The following is an 18,064-nucleotide window of genomic DNA, read 5'->3' as shown; positions in this document are numbered from 1 at the left end:
AGCATCACTGAGCTGACTAAGAAGAACATCTAGCCTAGCTATATGCAGGGCTAGCCAAGTGATCTAATCAGAACCTGTAGAGCTAGGATTTAACCCAAGCCTACCTGGCTTTGTTACACCCCTTTAAGTAAAATCTTAAATTTTTCAGTGTATAACATTTTTAACATTTTTATTAATTCTGTCTAATATCAGATCTTCTCATATAATGTAATCAATCTGCTTTCGTAAGACTTTCCCCTGGCGAATCCAAATGTTGAAAAAAGGAATGTTCTGTAAAATCTAAAATTTATTCTCTGATTCCCTAACCTCCATCAAGAATTCAGCAGCTGCTGTTTTTTTTTTCCACGAGTGAAAAGCAGTTAAAAATGAAAACGTCGCCACCACTGTGCCGCATAATTCTGAAAAATTTTGAGTGCTTTTTTTTTCCGACTGGAACGCCAAACTATTTCAGACAGTTCTAGCTATCACACACAAAGCTGCCTATTCCCTTGTCAGCCTCGGTGGGTATTTAAATATCTGCTTCCATTAAAGTGTAGGAAAAAAATTCTGGCATCTGTCAGACAAACAATGTCGTATGAATATTATACAAGACACAGACAAAAAAAAGTGATTGTGGCTTAGTATGTTCAGCACATCCAGAGAAAAAATAGAAAATTAGAGGAATTTTAGCAGAAGTGAATGGATCAAGCTGTTCCCTGGAGGTGAATGCCATTCGTTGATTGGATGCGGCGCTGTGTCATTGACTAATCTGTGGGAATAAAGGACATTTTCTTCACTTGAACAAATGTCATTACCCTTTTAATAACACATTTTCTAATATATGTGGATTTTGTTATGTATAATTGTCAGTTTTCCGCTGCATGAGTGACAAATAGTTGATAAAAAATAGAGCAGTTATCCGAGGCAACCAACCATTTATATCGATTTGCAAGATGCAAATACAAAATTTAATTACCCCTTTCTTTGGCAAAAGGGTTAATTATATATATCTTCAAATCCCTTGATTTTTTGCACACAGCCATAGACTCCAGTGATAAAAGTCTATCTGCCTTAAACCACTTATGACCGCAACCAGTTTTGACCATCATGAAATGGAAATTTCTTTATTATTTTCACCACTATCTTCCAAGAACCATCATTTTCTTTCCATTAATTTAGCCATTTGGGGGCTTGTTTTTTGTGGGATGACTTGCATATATACAGTGCCATTATTTCCGTGTACACAAACTTATTAGTTAATTCTCATTAAAGGGTTTCTCCTCTGTCCGGAAAGTGGACTCCAAATGCTCTTAAATACCTAAAATAGCAAAAAGAGCAGTGTGGAGACACGGGAGTTAGCGATTGCTCTAGTTCACTGGCTCAAGACCGCATGGACCAGGGATCATCCCACTGAACGCCCGCTCTCCTTTTACCTTGGGCATAATACCACTCAGACAACACAGGGTGAGGGTAAAACACTGTAGCAGTACTGTACTGAACCACAAAACAGGTAAATAACACATAGAACAGTCCCATCAAAATACCCAAGATGGTGCAAAATTCCAGAGTCTCACCCTTCCGCTGACTGGCTGGGATTAAAACCAGCTTCGACTTCCAGGGCTGACTACCCACACCTGTAGCAAGCACAGAGAGGAGGTATCAACCTGTAGCAAGCACAGAGAGGAGGTATAAACAGCCTTGTGAAGCTGACAGTCTATTGAGGTACAAGGCCAGGTGACTCAAGGGTCACAATCTGGCTTCTACAAACAGCTCCATGGAGCCATGTGACCAGAGGGTCCAAATCTTGGCTTCCCCAAATGTATCCATGGGACCCAGGTGACCGGTGGGTCTAAATCCTGACTTCCCCCGATGTATCGATGGGTTCAAAAGGGCCGTGGTCCCCTAAGCTGGCATTCTGTAGAATGTCAAATCTGCGTCCCTTGTTATAGAACCATATGTTGTGGCAGCTGTCTTCTAGAGTGTTCCTGGCTGTGGTTTTGTAAATAGTCTCTCGTTCTCTGGATCTCTTGTTACACTGGCATATCCCCATTATATAGTTCACAATTGTTGCTCTTCAAGCCATCATCCAGAGATCAAGGGGAAGTTGTGATGAGATTAATTCTCATTGTTTGAGTATTTAATCAATTTGCATTGTGTTTACTCCTCTGTTTTGCAAGTCAACAAGCCACAGGGTCCCACACAGTGGTCAATCAGCGAATTATCAAACATCCATTGTTCAATGACCCTGCATCCCTGTCTTGCAAAGAAAGCAGACAATAAGCTGCACAAGCTGATATGAGAGGCAAAGAACTGCCATTCAAACATATAAAAAATTAACGTTTAAGACTCATATGACAATAGTATATGATTCTTAACCAACTGAAAGCTGGTTTCTGGATAATTAAGATTAAATGCTGTGTCGTCATCAGCAGGTAATCGCCTTTTCTGGAAAAAAGAAGAATTACTTACCAACACAGATCACAGTTCTATTGCACCATCTTTATGTAGGATGCAGCCCTTTTGTTTTGGGGGAGTAAATTGGGGTGTCTGTCCTTGTACAATGCACTTATATAGTGCTGGACAGCCTGCCTCATCTAATAGTATTGGCATCACTAATAGGTTGTAAGCCAGACACTGCACTACTCGTATCTGTGTGACCCTAAACAACCTTTATGTGCATGCATTTATTATACTAGGCTACCACCCCCTCAGCGAATGACCGGCATGAGCATGGTTGTTTGATTAGTATTTTTGCGCTCGTGCTATCTACCTCCATCAATCCACTGAACGTATTCATTAGCTACAGCAGTGATGTACTCATTTGATGTGATGTGATCTGCTGCAAAAACACCCGAGACGCAAGCAGAGACGGAGAGCCGACATTGGACCCGACGAGGGTGAGTACCTTTTCTGCTGTTTTAGGTATTTTAGAGCTTTTGGAGTCCACTTTCCTGAAAGTTGAGGCCCCTTGAATTTTTTGGGGAAGAATGAAAAAGCAGGAATTCCGGGTGCTTAGTAAACACTGTTTTTGTTGAAAAAAAAAAAAGCATAAAAGCCAGCCTATAACCTCAAGGTTTATCGCAATCCGATTGGTCCCATTCTCTAATATTAAAACCTCACCTAGTGTCAGTCATCCTCAATGTAAATGGGGGCAGTGTAGGACCGGGGCCTGACTGTATGGACATCCAGTTATGGGAAGCTATATAAATGAAGTTTTTCTTGGGGTCCCCCCCCGCTTTTATTTTTATCATGATGCATAGATATCACCTATATTACCTATTTTTTATGGAAAAATATTTAGAATTGAGAGTCCTCAGTGGTTGATACCTTTTAAAAGGTATCAACCACTGAGGACTCTCAATTCTAAATATTTTTCTATCTACTGGCTAACACGGTACCAAGATATATTTCTTTCCTATTTTTTATGTGCATTCATAGAGGTTGTAGCTTAATAATATGAGATATTTATATATATATATATATATATATATATATATATATTTTTTTTTAAATGTTATTCATCTAAATACATATTTTTACCATTGTGTATTTATTTACTCATGTGCATTTTCATATTTGTATGGCTTCAGATGTTGGGTATGTTTCCACTGTGCTAACAGTGCACAGCTGAGAGCCTTAATGCAGGAAAGCTTCCAGGAGCTCTCAACTGGGCAGATTAACCCCTGCACTGCTAAAAGAAACTTACAACATTTAAAATGAAGGTGAAGTGCTTCTAATCAGTGCAGGAGTAGGATAAATCAGACGCTGTGGTCTTCTGGCTCCTCCCTGTCATGGTAAAGAAGTGACAATATGTGTTTGAGTGAGAATTATAGATGAGCAAATATTCCAGTATTCAGTTCAGATTACGATCGCTGTACTTGCAATATTCACCAAACATAGCGGAACGCCATTGGAGTCAATGGGAGTACAGATGAGCAAATATGTTCGGAAACAATCGTCAAGCATAAATTTGTCACAAATATGGTACGAATATGGCAAATTCGTTGATCACTTTCCGAACATATTTGCTCATCTCTAGTGAGAATGTATTACATTTACATTGTAAGAAATTGGAGTCCATAACAAATTTTGTGGAAAGGATGATGTCAGGGAACAGCCAGGGAATCACGCAGAATTCCACCCATGCTACCAATTTGCACAAATTATCACTATGCTGCCTCCAACTTTCAGGACAATTACACAATTAACTGACGATTGATAGATGAGGCCATGGCTGGTTTAGTTTCTAGGCAGGTTATTGTGCTCTTCCTAATGAACATATAGCATATACACATTCCTATTCCTGGAGTGACTGCGAGCTGATGTTTTTACCCTGGGGGGTCAATATTCATGGCCCCTTCCTAGGCTATTAATATCAGCTCGCAGCTGCCTGCCTAGCCTTTGCTGGTTATTAATTATAGGGGGACCCTACGTCTTTTTTGGTTGGGTATACATGTTAGAATATGTTTTGTTTTTTGACCATCCGCCATCTTACCGTGGTTTTCTGGCTGCTGGTCTTTTTCCCCTGGTGCTGGGTTGTCTTAGGTCAGGTGATTGTGTCACCCTTTATTACCCAGCACCTGCCTCCCATTCCTTGCTGGACAACAGTGTTAATCCGCTTGAGTTCTGGCTAGGTGCTTTGATAGCTTTCTGTGTTTGATATTGTGCAGTTCCGGGATCTCTGGTTCTGCTATCTTTAGTTTCTGTTTTCAGTTGGTTTCTGCAGCCATCTCTGTGTTTCTGTTAGGAGGTGACCTATTTTTATACCCAGTCCTTAGATCTTTCAGGGACCTCCTTCCCCTATCTATAGGTCTTTGCTGAGATTAACCTAGGATCTAAAGGTGGGTCTATTCACAAGGAATTGGTCGCCCACTCCATCGTAGGGTGCAGGGTCAGTTTTCCCCCTTCTATCCTAGTTCTGTGTTGCAGTTCCGTAACAATACAGCTGTGAGCTGATATTAATAGCCTGGGAGGCTCCATGGGTATTAACCCCTTCCTAAGCTATAAACTTCTGCCCCCAGCCGTCTGCTCTCCCTCTGCTGGCTAAGAAAATTACGCAGGACCCCACGCCATTTTTTTCAGAAAAGTCATCTTTTAACCCCTTCATGACCCAGCCTATTTTGGCCTTAATGACCTTGCCGTTTTTTGAAATTCTGACCAGTGTCCCTTTATGAGGTAATAACTCAGGAACGCTTCAACGGATCCTAGCGATTCTGAGATTGTTTTTTCGTGACATATTGGGCTTCATGTTAGTGGTAAATTTAGGTCGATAATTTTTTAGTTTATTTGTGAAAAAAACGGAAATTTGGCGAAAATTTCGCAATTTTCACATTTTGAATTTTTATTCTGTTAAACCAGAGAGTTATGTGACACAAAATAGTTAATAAATAACATTTCCCACATGTCTACTTTACATCAGCACAATTTTGGAAACAAATTTTTTTTTTGCTAGGAAGTTATAAGGGTTAAAATTTGACCAGTGATTTCTCATTTTTACAACAAAATTTACAAAACCATTTTTTTTAGGGACCACCTCACATTTGAAGTCAGTTTGAGGGTTCTATATGGCTGAAAATACCCCAAAGTGACACCATTCTAAAAACTGCACCCCTCAAGGTGCTCAAAACCACATTCAAGAAGTTTATTAACCCTTCAGGTGTTTCACAGCAGCAGAAGCAACATGGAAGGAAAAAATGAACATTTAACTTTTTAGTCACAAAAATGATCTTTTAGCAAATTTTTTTTTATTTTCCCAAGGGTAAAAGGAGAAAGTGGACCACGAACGTTGTTGTCCAATTTGTCCTGAGTACGCTGATACCTCATATGTGGGGGTAAACCACTGTTTGGGCGCACGGCAGGGCTCGGAAGGGAAGGAGCGCCATTTGACTTTTTCAATGAAAAATTGGCTCCAATCTTTAGTGGACACCATGTCGCATTTGGAGAGCCCCCGTGTGCCTAAACATTGGAGCTCCCCCACAAGTGACCCCATTTTGGAAACTAGACCCACCAAGGAACTTATCTAGAAGCATAGTGAGCACTTTAAACCCTCAGGTGCTTCACAAATTGATCCGTAAAAATGAAAAAGTACTTTTTTTCACACAAAGTTTCTTTTAGCCTCAATTTTTTCATTTTCACATGGGCAACAGGATAAAATGGATCCTAAAATTTGTTGCACAATTTCTCCTGAGTACGCCGATACCTCATATGTGGGGGTAAACCACTGTTTGGGTGCACGGCAAGGCTCAGAATGGGAGGCGTGCCATTTGACTTTTTGAATGGAAAGTTAGCTCCAATCGTTAGCGGACACCATGTCGCGTTTGGAGAGCCCCTGTGTGCCTAAACATTGGAGCTCCCCTACAAGTGAGCCCATTTTGGAAACTAGACCCCCCAAGGAACTTATCTAGAAGCATAGTGAGCACTTATAACCCCCAGGTGCTTCACAGAAGTTTATAACGCAGAGCCGTGAAAATAAAAAATAATTTTTCTTTCCTCAAAAATGATTTTTAGCCCAGAATTTTTTATTTTCCCAAGGGTAATGGGAGAAATTGGACCCCAAATGTTGTTGTCCAGTTTGTCCTGAGTACGATGATACCCCATATGTGGGGATAAACCACTGTTTGGGCGCACGGCAGGGCTCGGAAGGGAAGGCACGCCATTTGGCTTTTTGAATGGAAAATTAGCTCCAATCATTAGCGGACACCATGTCGCGTTTGGAGAGCCCCTGTGTGCCTAAACATTGGAGCTCCCGCACAAGTGACCCCATTTTGGAAACTAGACCTCCCAAGGAACTTATCTAGATGTGTGGTGAGCACTTTGAACCCCCAAGTGCTTCACAGAAGTTTATAACGCAGAGCCATGAAAATAAAAAATAATTTTTCTTTTCTCAAAAATGATTTTTTAGCCCACAATTTTCTATTTTCCCAAGAGTAACAGGAGAAATTGGACCCCAAAAGTTGTTGTCCAGTTTCTCCTGAGTACGCTGATACCCCATATGTGGGGGTAAACCACTGTTTTGGCACACGTCGGGGTTAGGAAGGGAAGTAGTGATGTTTTGAAATGCAGACTTTGATGGAATGCTCTGCGGGTGTCAGGTTGCGTTTGCAGAGCCCCTGATGTGCCTAAACAGTAGGAACTCCCCACAAGTGACTCCATTTTGGAAACTAGACCCCCAAGGGAACTTATCTAGATGTGTGGTGAGCACTTTCAACCCCCAAGTGCTTCACAGAAGTTTATAACGCAGAGCCGTGAAAATAATAAATGTGTTTCCTTTCCTCAAAAATATTTTTTTAGCCCAGAATTTTTTATTTTTTCAAGGGTAACAGGAGAAATTTGACCCCAAAAGTTGTTGTCCAGTTTCTCCTGAGTACGCTGATACCCCATATGTGGGAGTAAACCACTGTTTGGGCACATGCCGGGGCTCGGAAGGGAAGTAGTGACGTTTTGGAATGCAGATTTGATGGAATGGTCTGCGGGCATCATATTACGTTTGCAGAGCCCCTGATATGCCTAAACAGTAGAAACCCCCCATAAGTGACCCCATTTTGGAAACTAGACCCCCCAAGGAACTTATCTAGATGTGTGGTGAGCACGTTCAACCCCCAAGTGCTTCACAGAAGTTTACAACGCAGAGCCGTGAAAATAAAAAATCATTTTTCTTTCCTCAAAAAAGATGTTTTAGCAAGCAATTTTTTATTTTCACAAGGGTAACAGGAGAAATTGGACCCCAATATTTGTTGCCCAGTTTGTTGTGAGTACGCTGATACCCCATATGTGGGGGTAAACCACTGTTTGGGCACACGTCAGGGCTCGGAAGGGAAGTAGTGACATTTGAAATGCAGACTTTGATGGAATGGTCTGCGGGCGTCACATTGCATTTGCAGAGCCCCTGATGGTCCTAAACAGTAGAAACACCCCACAAGTGACCCCATTTTGGAAACTAGACCCCCCAAGGAACTTATCTAGATGTGTGGTGAGCACTTTCAACCCCCAAGTGCTTCACAGAAGTTTATAACGCAGAGCCGTGAAAATAAAAAATAATTGTTCTTTCCTCAAAAATTATGTTTTAGCAAGTAATTTTTTATTTTTGCAAGGGTAACAGGAGAAATTGGACCCCAACAGTTGTTGCCCAGTTTGTCCTGAGTACGCTGGTACCCCATATGTGGGGGTAAACCACTGTTTGGGCGCACGTCGGGGCTTGGAAGGGAGGGAGCACCATTTGACTTTTTGAACGCAAGATTGGCTGGAATCAATGGTGGCGCCATGTTGCGTTTGGAGACCCCTGATGTGCCTAAACAGTGGAAACCCCTCAATTCTAACTTCAACACTAACCCCAACACACCCCTTATCCTATTCCCAACTGTAGCCATAACCCTAATCACAACCCTAACCCCAACACACCCCTAACCACAACCCTAACCCCAACACACCCGTAACCCTAATTCCAACCCTAACCCTAATCCTAACCCTAATCCCAACCCTAACCCTAATCCCAACCCTAACCACAACTGTAACGCCAACACACCCCTAACCCTATCCGTAACCCTAACCACAAGCCTAATCTTAACCCTATTTCCAACCCTAGCCCTAATTCCAACCCTAACTCTTATTCCAACCCTAACCCTAAGGCTATGTGCCCACGTTGCGGATTCGTGTGAGATTTTTCCGCACGATTTTTGAAAAATCTGCAGGTAAAAGGCACTGCGTTTTACCTGCGGATTTACAGCGGATTTCCAGTGTTTTTTTGTGCGGATTTCACCTGCGGATTCCTATTGAGGAACAGGTGTAAAACGCTGCGGAATCCGCACAAAGAATTGACATGCTGCGGAAAATACAACGCAACGTTTCTGCACGGAATTTTCCGCACCATGGGCACAGCGGATTTGGTTTTCCATAGGTGTACATGGTACTGTAAACCTGATGGAAAACTGCTACGAATTCGCAGCGGCCAATCCGCTGCGGATCCGCGGCCAATCCGCTGCGGATCCGCGGCCAATCCGCTGCAGATCCGCGGCCAATCCGCTGCAAATCCGCTGTGGATCCGCAGCCAAATCCGCACTGTGTGCACATGCCATAACCCTAACCCTACCGCTAACCCTACCCGTAACCCTAACCCTACCCCTAACCCTAACCCTAGTTCTAACCCTAACCCTAGTTCTAACCCTAACCCTAGTGGAAAAAGAAAAAAAAAATATTTTCTTTATTTTATTATTGTCCCTACCTATGGGGGTGATAAAGGGGGGGGTTAATTTATTATTTTTTTATTTTGATCGCTGTGATAGAACCTATCACAGCGATCAAAATGTACTTTTAACGAATCTGCCGACTGGCAGATTCGGCGGGCGCACTGAGCATGCGCCCGCCATTTTGGAAGATGGCGGCGCCCAGCGAGGAGGCGGACGGACACCGGGAGCCTCGGTGAGTATAAGGGGGGGGAGATCGGGGCACGGGGGGGCGTCGGAGCACAGGGGGGTGGCATAGCAGCACGGGGGGAGCGGGCAGGAGCACGGGGCAGCGGAGCACAGGACCGAGGGGAGCGGAGCACAGATCGGTCACTTGGGGGGGCGATCGGTGGGGTGGGGGGGGGGTCACATTAGTGTTTCCAGCCATGGCCGATGATATTGCAGCATCGGCCATGGCTGGATTGTAATATTTCACCAGTTTTTCAGGTGAAATATTACAAATCGCTCTGATTGGCAGTTTCACTTTCAACAGCCAATCAGAGCGATCGTAGCCACGGGGGGGTGAAGCCACCCCCCCTGGGCTGAAGCATCACTCCCCCTGTCTCTGCAGATCGGGTGAAATCGGAGTTAACCCCTTCACTCGATCTGCAGGGACGCGATCATTCCATGAAGCCACATAGGCGTCATGGGTCGGATTGGCACGGGTTTTCATGACGCCTACGTGGCGTCATGGGTCGGGAAGGGGTTAATATTTAAATACATGTACAGTAAGCTGCATACACTGTAATAATTGTATATGTCACTGACATCTTTATAACGATCTATTCTATGCGTATATACTGTACTATCTATCTATCTATCTATCTATTATCTCTGCATCTACCTATCTATCTGTCTATCTATCTATCTATCTATCTATTTATCTATCTATCTATTATCTCTGCATCTACCTATCTATCTATCTATCTATCTATCTATCTATCTATCTATCTATCCTCTACTTTAAAATACTTTAGTGGCAATGCAATTATTTTCCCACACTTTCACCAAATTTTACAGACCTTTTTCCGATTTTAAGAAAAATTCTCATGTTTCCGATCACGAATCCAAATGTGCCATATTCGTGCTGAATTTATGTTTGGCGATCGTTTTTCGAACATATTCGATCATCTCTAGCTGAAACCACCAATCATTTATACAGGTCAATTTGGTAACATAGGGCCTCACAAGGCTTCAGAGATGTGGTTCATAGAGCAAGAAGAAAGAAGCTATTAAATTATATATATTTAATTTGAAAAGTAGGCAGTGTTTATAAAAATATACAAAATATATTAAAAAAGGGGACAAAGCAATGCAGTATATACAATTATATAAAATAAAAAGGGATAACAAAAAAGAAGTTCTAAACCTGTGGTTGCAGAAATGAAGCAAATCTTTTATGGAGGGAAGCAGTCCAATTAGCAAGATTTACTGTATCTCCCAGTACTGAACAATGATTATGTTTCTGATTCTGCTTTTGTTAGATAAAAGTCACACCGACATATCTTCACCAAGATGGGGCTGGTAAATAGAATACGGCTAGGTCCCCAAAAATTATGGGATCCCCGATCTCCAGAATACCTGCCCACCTGGAGGTTCCAGGCGGGCGATATTAATGCCATATTTCCTATTATTACTTTAGCTTTCAAAAGATAGGAACACGGCATATCCAACGATGTCCATCTGACCGATATTAATTCTGGGCTGATCGGGAGGCTGCAAAGGGATGTGAATAAACGTTCGTCACTTCATCACAACGCCGAAAATATGTCTCCCATACCTAAAGGACCTATACTTGTCAGAAAAAAAAATTAAGAATTGGAATCCGGCCCGGCTATAAAAAGTCTGTTTGCAGTTTTTTTGAACATAGGAAGCATTATCTCCACAGGAGCTTAAAGTATCTCCCCCCAGCCTTTGGTATAGACTTTGTGTCTGCTCTCCATCAGATAACCCACTTCAATTAAAGATAGAATAGAAATAATTATCTGATATGTAGCCGTTACCCAAGTACTGGGTGGTACTAAATGCAACCCTAGTTGTCCCCTTTCTTTCATATACTAAGAACGCTTTCCTGAGTAAATAGGGAGGTGGTCAAAGGTCAGAAACAAGAAAAGAAGTAGAATTATTAAATAATTCACAGGAGAGAATTAACAAAAATTAAAAAAAAATTTATTTTGATGAAAAATTTCAACAAAAACTATAAAATAATTTTACATATTCATATTGTTTCATGCCATATTATAGCAAGGACAAATAAGCTGTAGTAAAATGCATTAGTAACCTATTGATCACATCCAGTAGTTTTCTCAGAGCCGCACTTAGTTCAGAAAAATAAAATGTGCAAGTAATTTTTGATATTTAACTCCCCGTCATTTTCAGAAGGTAAAAAAAACATGGAAAATGACACATTCCGAAAGAAAAAGCAGTGTGAGCATTATGAAAATGGCTTTTTAGCTTCTTTTCAGCAGACTGCTATTACCCACATTGCACGAAATTTCCGATTTAATTGCTATGGAGTGCTTTTATTATCGGCTCATGCAGCTCTCAGGGAACAGTACATTGCAAAGGTAAATGATTTGCCACATAATGTAAATATATTACCAGGTCAGATTTATTATATTTATTGTGCTATATTTGTGCTTAAAAGATGATGAACCAATTAAGTTAAATTAATTATTCCTTAGAGAGAGATATCAATTGTAAATAAACAAAATACATGAGTTATACCAAAACTGCATCTCTACTTCTTGGAATACAAAACTAAGAAGAAGACTCCGTTTGCATGTAATACACAATTTATAAGGGTAGCGACTCTATATACAGTCACATCCTGCAGTATAGCACTCCTCTCAGCCCCTATATATGGCCCCATTCTGTAGTATATCCCTCCTCTCAGCCCCTCTATACACAGCCCCATCCTGCAGTATAGCACTCCGCTCAGCCCCTATACGTGGCCCCATCCTGTATTTTTTCACTCCTCTCAGCCCCTCTATACTCTGCCCCATCCTGCAGTATAGCACTCCTCTCAGCCCCTATACGTGGCCCCATCCTGTAGTATATCACTCCTCTCAGCCCCTCTACACACAGCCCCATCCTGCAGTATAGCACTCCTCTCAGTCCCTATACATGGCCCCATCCTGCAGTACATCACTCCTCTCAGCCCCTCTATACACAGCCCCATCCTGCAGTATAGCACTCCTCACAGCCCTTATATGGCCCCATCCTGTATTATGACTCCTCTCAGTCCTTCTATGTACAACCCCATCCTGCAGTATATTATTACACCAAACCCCTCTATAGAAAGATTTATTCTGCAGTATATCTCTTCTTTCAGCACCATCTATACACTGCCCCATCCTGCGGTATATCAATCCTCTTAGCCCCTTTATACAAATCTGCATCCTGATGTATATCAATTCTATTAGCCCCTTTATATACAACCCCATCCTGCAGAATATCACTCTTTTCAGTCCCTCTACATACAACCCTTCCCTATAGAACATGGCTCATATTAGTCACCAGCACACAGGCACACTTGCTTTCTGGTATGAATTCTGCACTGTGTTGAGGGAGGCCCCTTCCTATGACATTATTCCTCGCAGGAGCAACTTTGTTCTATTCTCGACCAAGAGCAAAGCTGTGCATGCAGGAAGCCAGGTGACAGCGGCTGTACTGCGCATGGTCAACCAGAAGCAATGGAACTACAGCTCGGCAGTTCTAATAGCATCTGGAGAATAAAGAGAGCCTGGAGAGACATCCCAAGAGTGGGTGATAGACCTAAAACAGGGAAAAAAAATCAACCTGACTTACAATGGCACAAATGAATAAATACATGTGTACATTATTATAAGACCGCATTGTGATTTTGGAAAGTCCCCTTCAATAGACTGCTGCCAGGGAGGCTGCTTGCTGCAGTCGAAAGTTTTCTGGCCAATGCATTGCAACAAAACCAGGAAAGCTACAGATGCAGTAATCCTAAGGGGAAAGAGCAAGATGCACTACGCTGATATGGTGGCACATCTACGCTATATGGCAGCCACTCATTTATGCCTATGAGAGCGGCCATACTATGCAATTAGCATAGCAACCAAAAGTAATAAATTGTAATCCCTTGACTAAAAGTGCCCATACAGAATAGATGAATGGTGGCTAAATCCTAAAATTTCAGCAAAAATGGCAAACCGTTATCTTGACAAGCCAGAGCTGGTATGTCACTCTCCATAAGGAGAAACGTTACCCCTTAGACCCCAGTCCAGAGCCTCTCATCTAGCCAAATCAGTTCTCATGCTTCGCACTGACGAGGGCCAACAGCCCGAAACACCGTGTCTGCGAATTGAGATACTGATTTGGCTTTTATCCTAAGTCATATTGCACGACTCGTTAAAGGGTTGATTGTGACTTGTAGGATCGCTACTTCCAACAGGTGGCGCTATAGAGTTCAAGTCCTCTTTTTCTCTGAAGAGGCAATTTGCATACACATTTATGTGTCCTGTGTTTCTGCCAATAGAAGATGTCAGGTGAAAGAAGGAACAGGCATGTAGGATTTCAACATGCCTAATCTTTAATTCTCACAGGTGATAAGCATCCGCCAGAAATCTCGGACAGCAGCCTAGTTTTGCTTTCCCCATTGATAACACATGCACAAACATGCATTTATATGGAGGGGCTGCGTTTGAAGAATAGGTTTCGGCAGATAACTTTCCAAGGTGTTTGACTATCTTTACAGGATATCCTGTTTAGAGTGCAGGATTTCCGTGAAAAGAACCTTCTAAGGAGTCGATAGTTCACAATCATCTTGCAATATCTGTGGAACTTTAAGTCTTCTACATCACCGTGTGCTTATTTTAATTTGTGTTCTTGGGGAAACAGACACCCTTTAAAGGACACTTTATAAAATGTTCCTACAGCAGTTATCGGTGCCTGTATAAGTGTATACCTATAATTTAGGTACACACCTCACACGGTTTGCCACCAGGTTTCTTTTTTTTTTCATCAGCGTTGTTTGCATGTTGGGAGCCCTGATCCAGAAGTTCAGACCCAACTCCTGCAGAACCCGTATAACCCATATAACTGCAGAATTCCATGTGCTTCTATATAAAGCACAAGAAACACAGAGATCCCATGTGGGACCATAGGTTTGTAAAGGATAGATTTAACACGCTGCTTCCCATCTGCCGACATTCCCGGTTTTAGTTATGACTAGCCGACCTGGGGCAACAACATCATTGTGCGTACAAGACGTCATGCCACGCCTACTGATCAAACGAGGAGTTGGGGATGCCGGCAGATAGTAACAGGTTCACTGGGCTCAGAGGCCATGGAGTACTGATGTGGCCACTGGACCAGTGTCCTGCGAATACAGTATATTCGCTCATCTCTAGCAATGATCCATACATACCTAACATTAACCTACTTTAAATCATCGAGGAAGGTTTTTAGTATTAGAATAATTGATATTGACATTTGAAATTAGAACAACCAGCTGTTTTTTGTAGGTACAGAAATGACCACTGTATACAACGTACAGTTCAGATTAATCGGCGGAGATCTATGTCGTAGACAGGGCTACAAGGTCTCATCTACCCCCCTCTACTATATACACACGAGAACATCTAGAAGTACAGAGCAAAAAACCTACAAAACCTTGTGTGGTCTTGTGTTCTGAGACAACAGGTAAAGGTTATACACCACCACAGAGCTGATCGATGATTCCCAATGTTCTGCGCAGTTTTAATTAATCTCCTGGGGTTAACATCTCAAAAACTCTAGAAGTTCGTCCTCTCTCCTGGAAGTAGAAGTTCTTTTTTCTGCAAACATCAGAAAAAGTCTCTGAGGTGTGTCATGCTGAAGAATAAAGATGACAAATAGTGTATTTCTTATACTTCAAGGATATCTTTCCTCACCGGTCCATTACTTTTTGTCTTTAATCCTTTAACTACCAGATTTGAGCCTAAACAATCAAATATTTTTTTCATTGTCGCATTTCAAGGAGTGTAGCAATTTTTAATAATTCCATCACTGTCGGTTGTATGATGGATTGTTTTATAAAGGATGACTTACATTTTTCAGTGTAACTTACTAAATACAGCAATTGCACCATTTTATTGTTTTATTTCGCACAGTTTGCAAAGCAGCAAGAGTAACATCACTTTTTTTTGGGGGGGGGGGGGGGTGTAGGACCAGTACAATTACAGTGATACCAAATAGGTATCTTTTAGAAGCTTTACCGCTTTGTACTATGAAAGCATAATTTATAATTTGTTTGTGATTTTTTTCTTTATGTTTCAATTAACAGATTACTTTTTATTTTGTCCAATTTGGTTGTAGATCAAACTTTTGATCCCTTTTGTCCTTTTTTCTAAACTTTCCTTGATTAAATTTATTAATAAAAGTAGAAAGTCAAGGTGGGACGGGTACGAGAAATAGACTCATCACAAGAGGGCTGAACATTTCCTGGGATGGGATGCAAAGTTACTAGGATAAGTTGAATATATAGCCTGAAAGTATTGACACTAGAGCATGAAAAGTTACCCTTGCTGACATTCCTGTGCTTCCTTGAACCTTCCTTGTATTTCTTTACTGACTTGGAGAAAAATCTACATGTGATTTTTATTTCATATATCCTTTTATTTGGTGGTGCAGCTGCTACAACAAAGCATGGGTGTAACTGCAAACTTTATACGACTTATGGCTCTGCCCATGAGTATAGTGCAGCATGTAATATTACAAACCCTATCCGGGAAACCCGATCAGATTCCGCCCCACCATCATCTGTTGCTCTCTTATCATTCATTATACCTCAGAATTCTTGCACAACTCTATTTCCACCAGATTTACACAAAATGACCATTTCTTCTATTAGTAACTCTGGTGTCTTGCACACTTTCCCTACGCTGTCCTACTCAGTGCATTCACCCCTCTGCTTCCCCAGCATCAGATCATTTCCCTGAGCCGTCTGGTGCTCACTGCCAGCTCTGTTCCCAGAGAATCTCCACCTGGCTATAGGAAGGCGCAGACAGATCCTACAGAAATGTAGGCAGCTCCTCCCACCACTCCTTGCTCGATCATTGGATACCACTTGATTGTCTTGGATCCTGTGAGTGCATGTTTGTTCTAAGGGTACCGTCACACAGTGCAATTTTGAACGCTACGACGGTACGATTCGTGACGTTCTAGCGATATCGTTACGATATCGCAGTGTCTGACACGCAGCAGCGATCAGGGACCCTGCTGAGAATCGTACGTCGTAGCAGATCGTATGGAACTTTCTTTCGTCGCTGGATCTCCCGCTGTCATCGCTGGATCGTTGTGTGTGACAGCGATCCAGCGATGAGTTCGCTGGTAACCAGGGTAAACATCGGGTAACTAAGCGCAGGGCCGCGCTTAGTAACCCGATGTTTACCGTGGTTACCAGCGTAAAAGTAAAAAAAAACAAACCGTACATACTCACCATCTGATGTCTGTCAGGTCCCTTGCAGTCTGCTTCCCTCTCTGACTGTGAGCGCCGGCCGGAAAGTGAGAGCAGATCACAGCGCTGACGTCACCGCTGCGCTCTGCTCTCACTGTACGGCTGCACTCAGTCAGAGCGGGAAGCGGACGGCAAGGGACCTGACAGACATCAGATGGTGAGTATGTACGGTTTGTTTTTTTTTACTTTTACGCTGGTAACCACGGTAAACATCGGGTTACTAAGCGCGGCCCTGCGCTTAGTAACCCGATGTTTACCCTGGTTACCAGCAAACCTCGGCATCGCTCCAGCGCCGTGATTGCAAAGTGTGACCGCAGTCTACGACGCTGGAGCGATAGTCATACGACGCTGCGACGTCACGGATCGTGCCGTCGTAGCGATCGTAATTGCACGGTGTGACGGTACCCTAACTCTCCTACCTGGCTCGTTACAGTTTATCCTGACTCCTCCAAAGCAGTTATCAAAGCAAAAGGTGGCTACTTTGAAGAACCTAGAATATAAGAATATAAGACATAATTTCAGTTGTTTCACACTTTTTTGTTAAGTATATAATTCCACATGTGTTAATTCATAGTTTTGATGCCTTCAGTGTGAATGTACAATTTCCATAGTCATGAAAATACAGACAAATCTTTAAATGAGAAGGTGTGTCCAAACTTTTGGTCTGTACTGTATATATACAGGTGCATCTCACAAAATTAGAATATCATCAAAAAGTTAATTATTTCAGTTCTTCAATTCAAAAAGTGAAACTCATATATTATATAGAGTCATTACAAACAGAGTGATCTATTTTAAGTGTTTATTTCCATTACTGTTGATGATTATGACTTACAGCTAATGAAAACCCAAAAGTAGGGTTGAGCGAAACGGGTCGTTCATTTTCAAAAGTCGCCGACTTTTGGCTAAGTTGGCGTCTCATGAAACCCGATCCGACCCCTGTGCTTGTCGGCCATGCGGTACGCGACTTTCGCGCCAAAGTCGCGTTTCAATGACGCGAAAAGCGCCATTTCTCAGCCAATGAAGGTGAACGCAGAGTGTGGGCAGCGTGATGACATAGGTCCTGGTCCCCACCATCTTAGGCCGGTTTCACACGTCAGTGGCTCCGGTACGTGAGGTGACAGTTTCCTCCCGTACCGGAGACACTGACACACGTAGACCCATAAAAATCAATGCATCTGTTCAGATGTCATTGATTTTTTGCGGACCGTGTGTCCGTGTGCCAAACACGGAGACATGTCAGTGTTCGTGGGAGCGCACGGATCACACGGACCTCACACGGACCCATTAAAGTCAATGGGTGCGTGTAAACACGTACCGCACACGGATGACGTCCGTGTGCCGTCCGTGTGCTGTCCGTGTGCGTTTTCCAAATTTTAGGGTTAACATTTGAAGCAAT

The 18,064-nt window shown here is 42.4% G+C and overlaps 1 long non-coding RNA gene across 1 annotated transcript in view; it reads right to left on the bottom strand.

The window, feature by feature from the left end:
- Positions 1 to 16,997, bottom strand: part of LOC143810173 (uncharacterized) — a 58,152-nt gene extending 41,155 nt beyond the window's left edge. The window contains exon 1 of the long non-coding RNA XR_013222686.1: positions 16,940 to 16,997. This is a non-coding gene — a long non-coding RNA (uncharacterized LOC143810173). The remainder of the gene's footprint in view (positions 1 to 16,939) is intronic.
- Between the last annotated feature and the right edge of the window lie 1,067 nt (positions 16,998 to 18,064).

This window comes from Ranitomeya variabilis, chromosome 2, assembly GCF_051348905.1.
Source record: "Ranitomeya variabilis isolate aRanVar5 chromosome 2, aRanVar5.hap1, whole genome shotgun sequence".
NCBI lineage: Eukaryota > Metazoa > Chordata > Amphibia > Anura > Dendrobatidae > Ranitomeya > Ranitomeya variabilis.
Note: the sequence above shows the minus strand (reverse complement) of the source record. Positions and strands in the feature narration are given on the sequence as shown.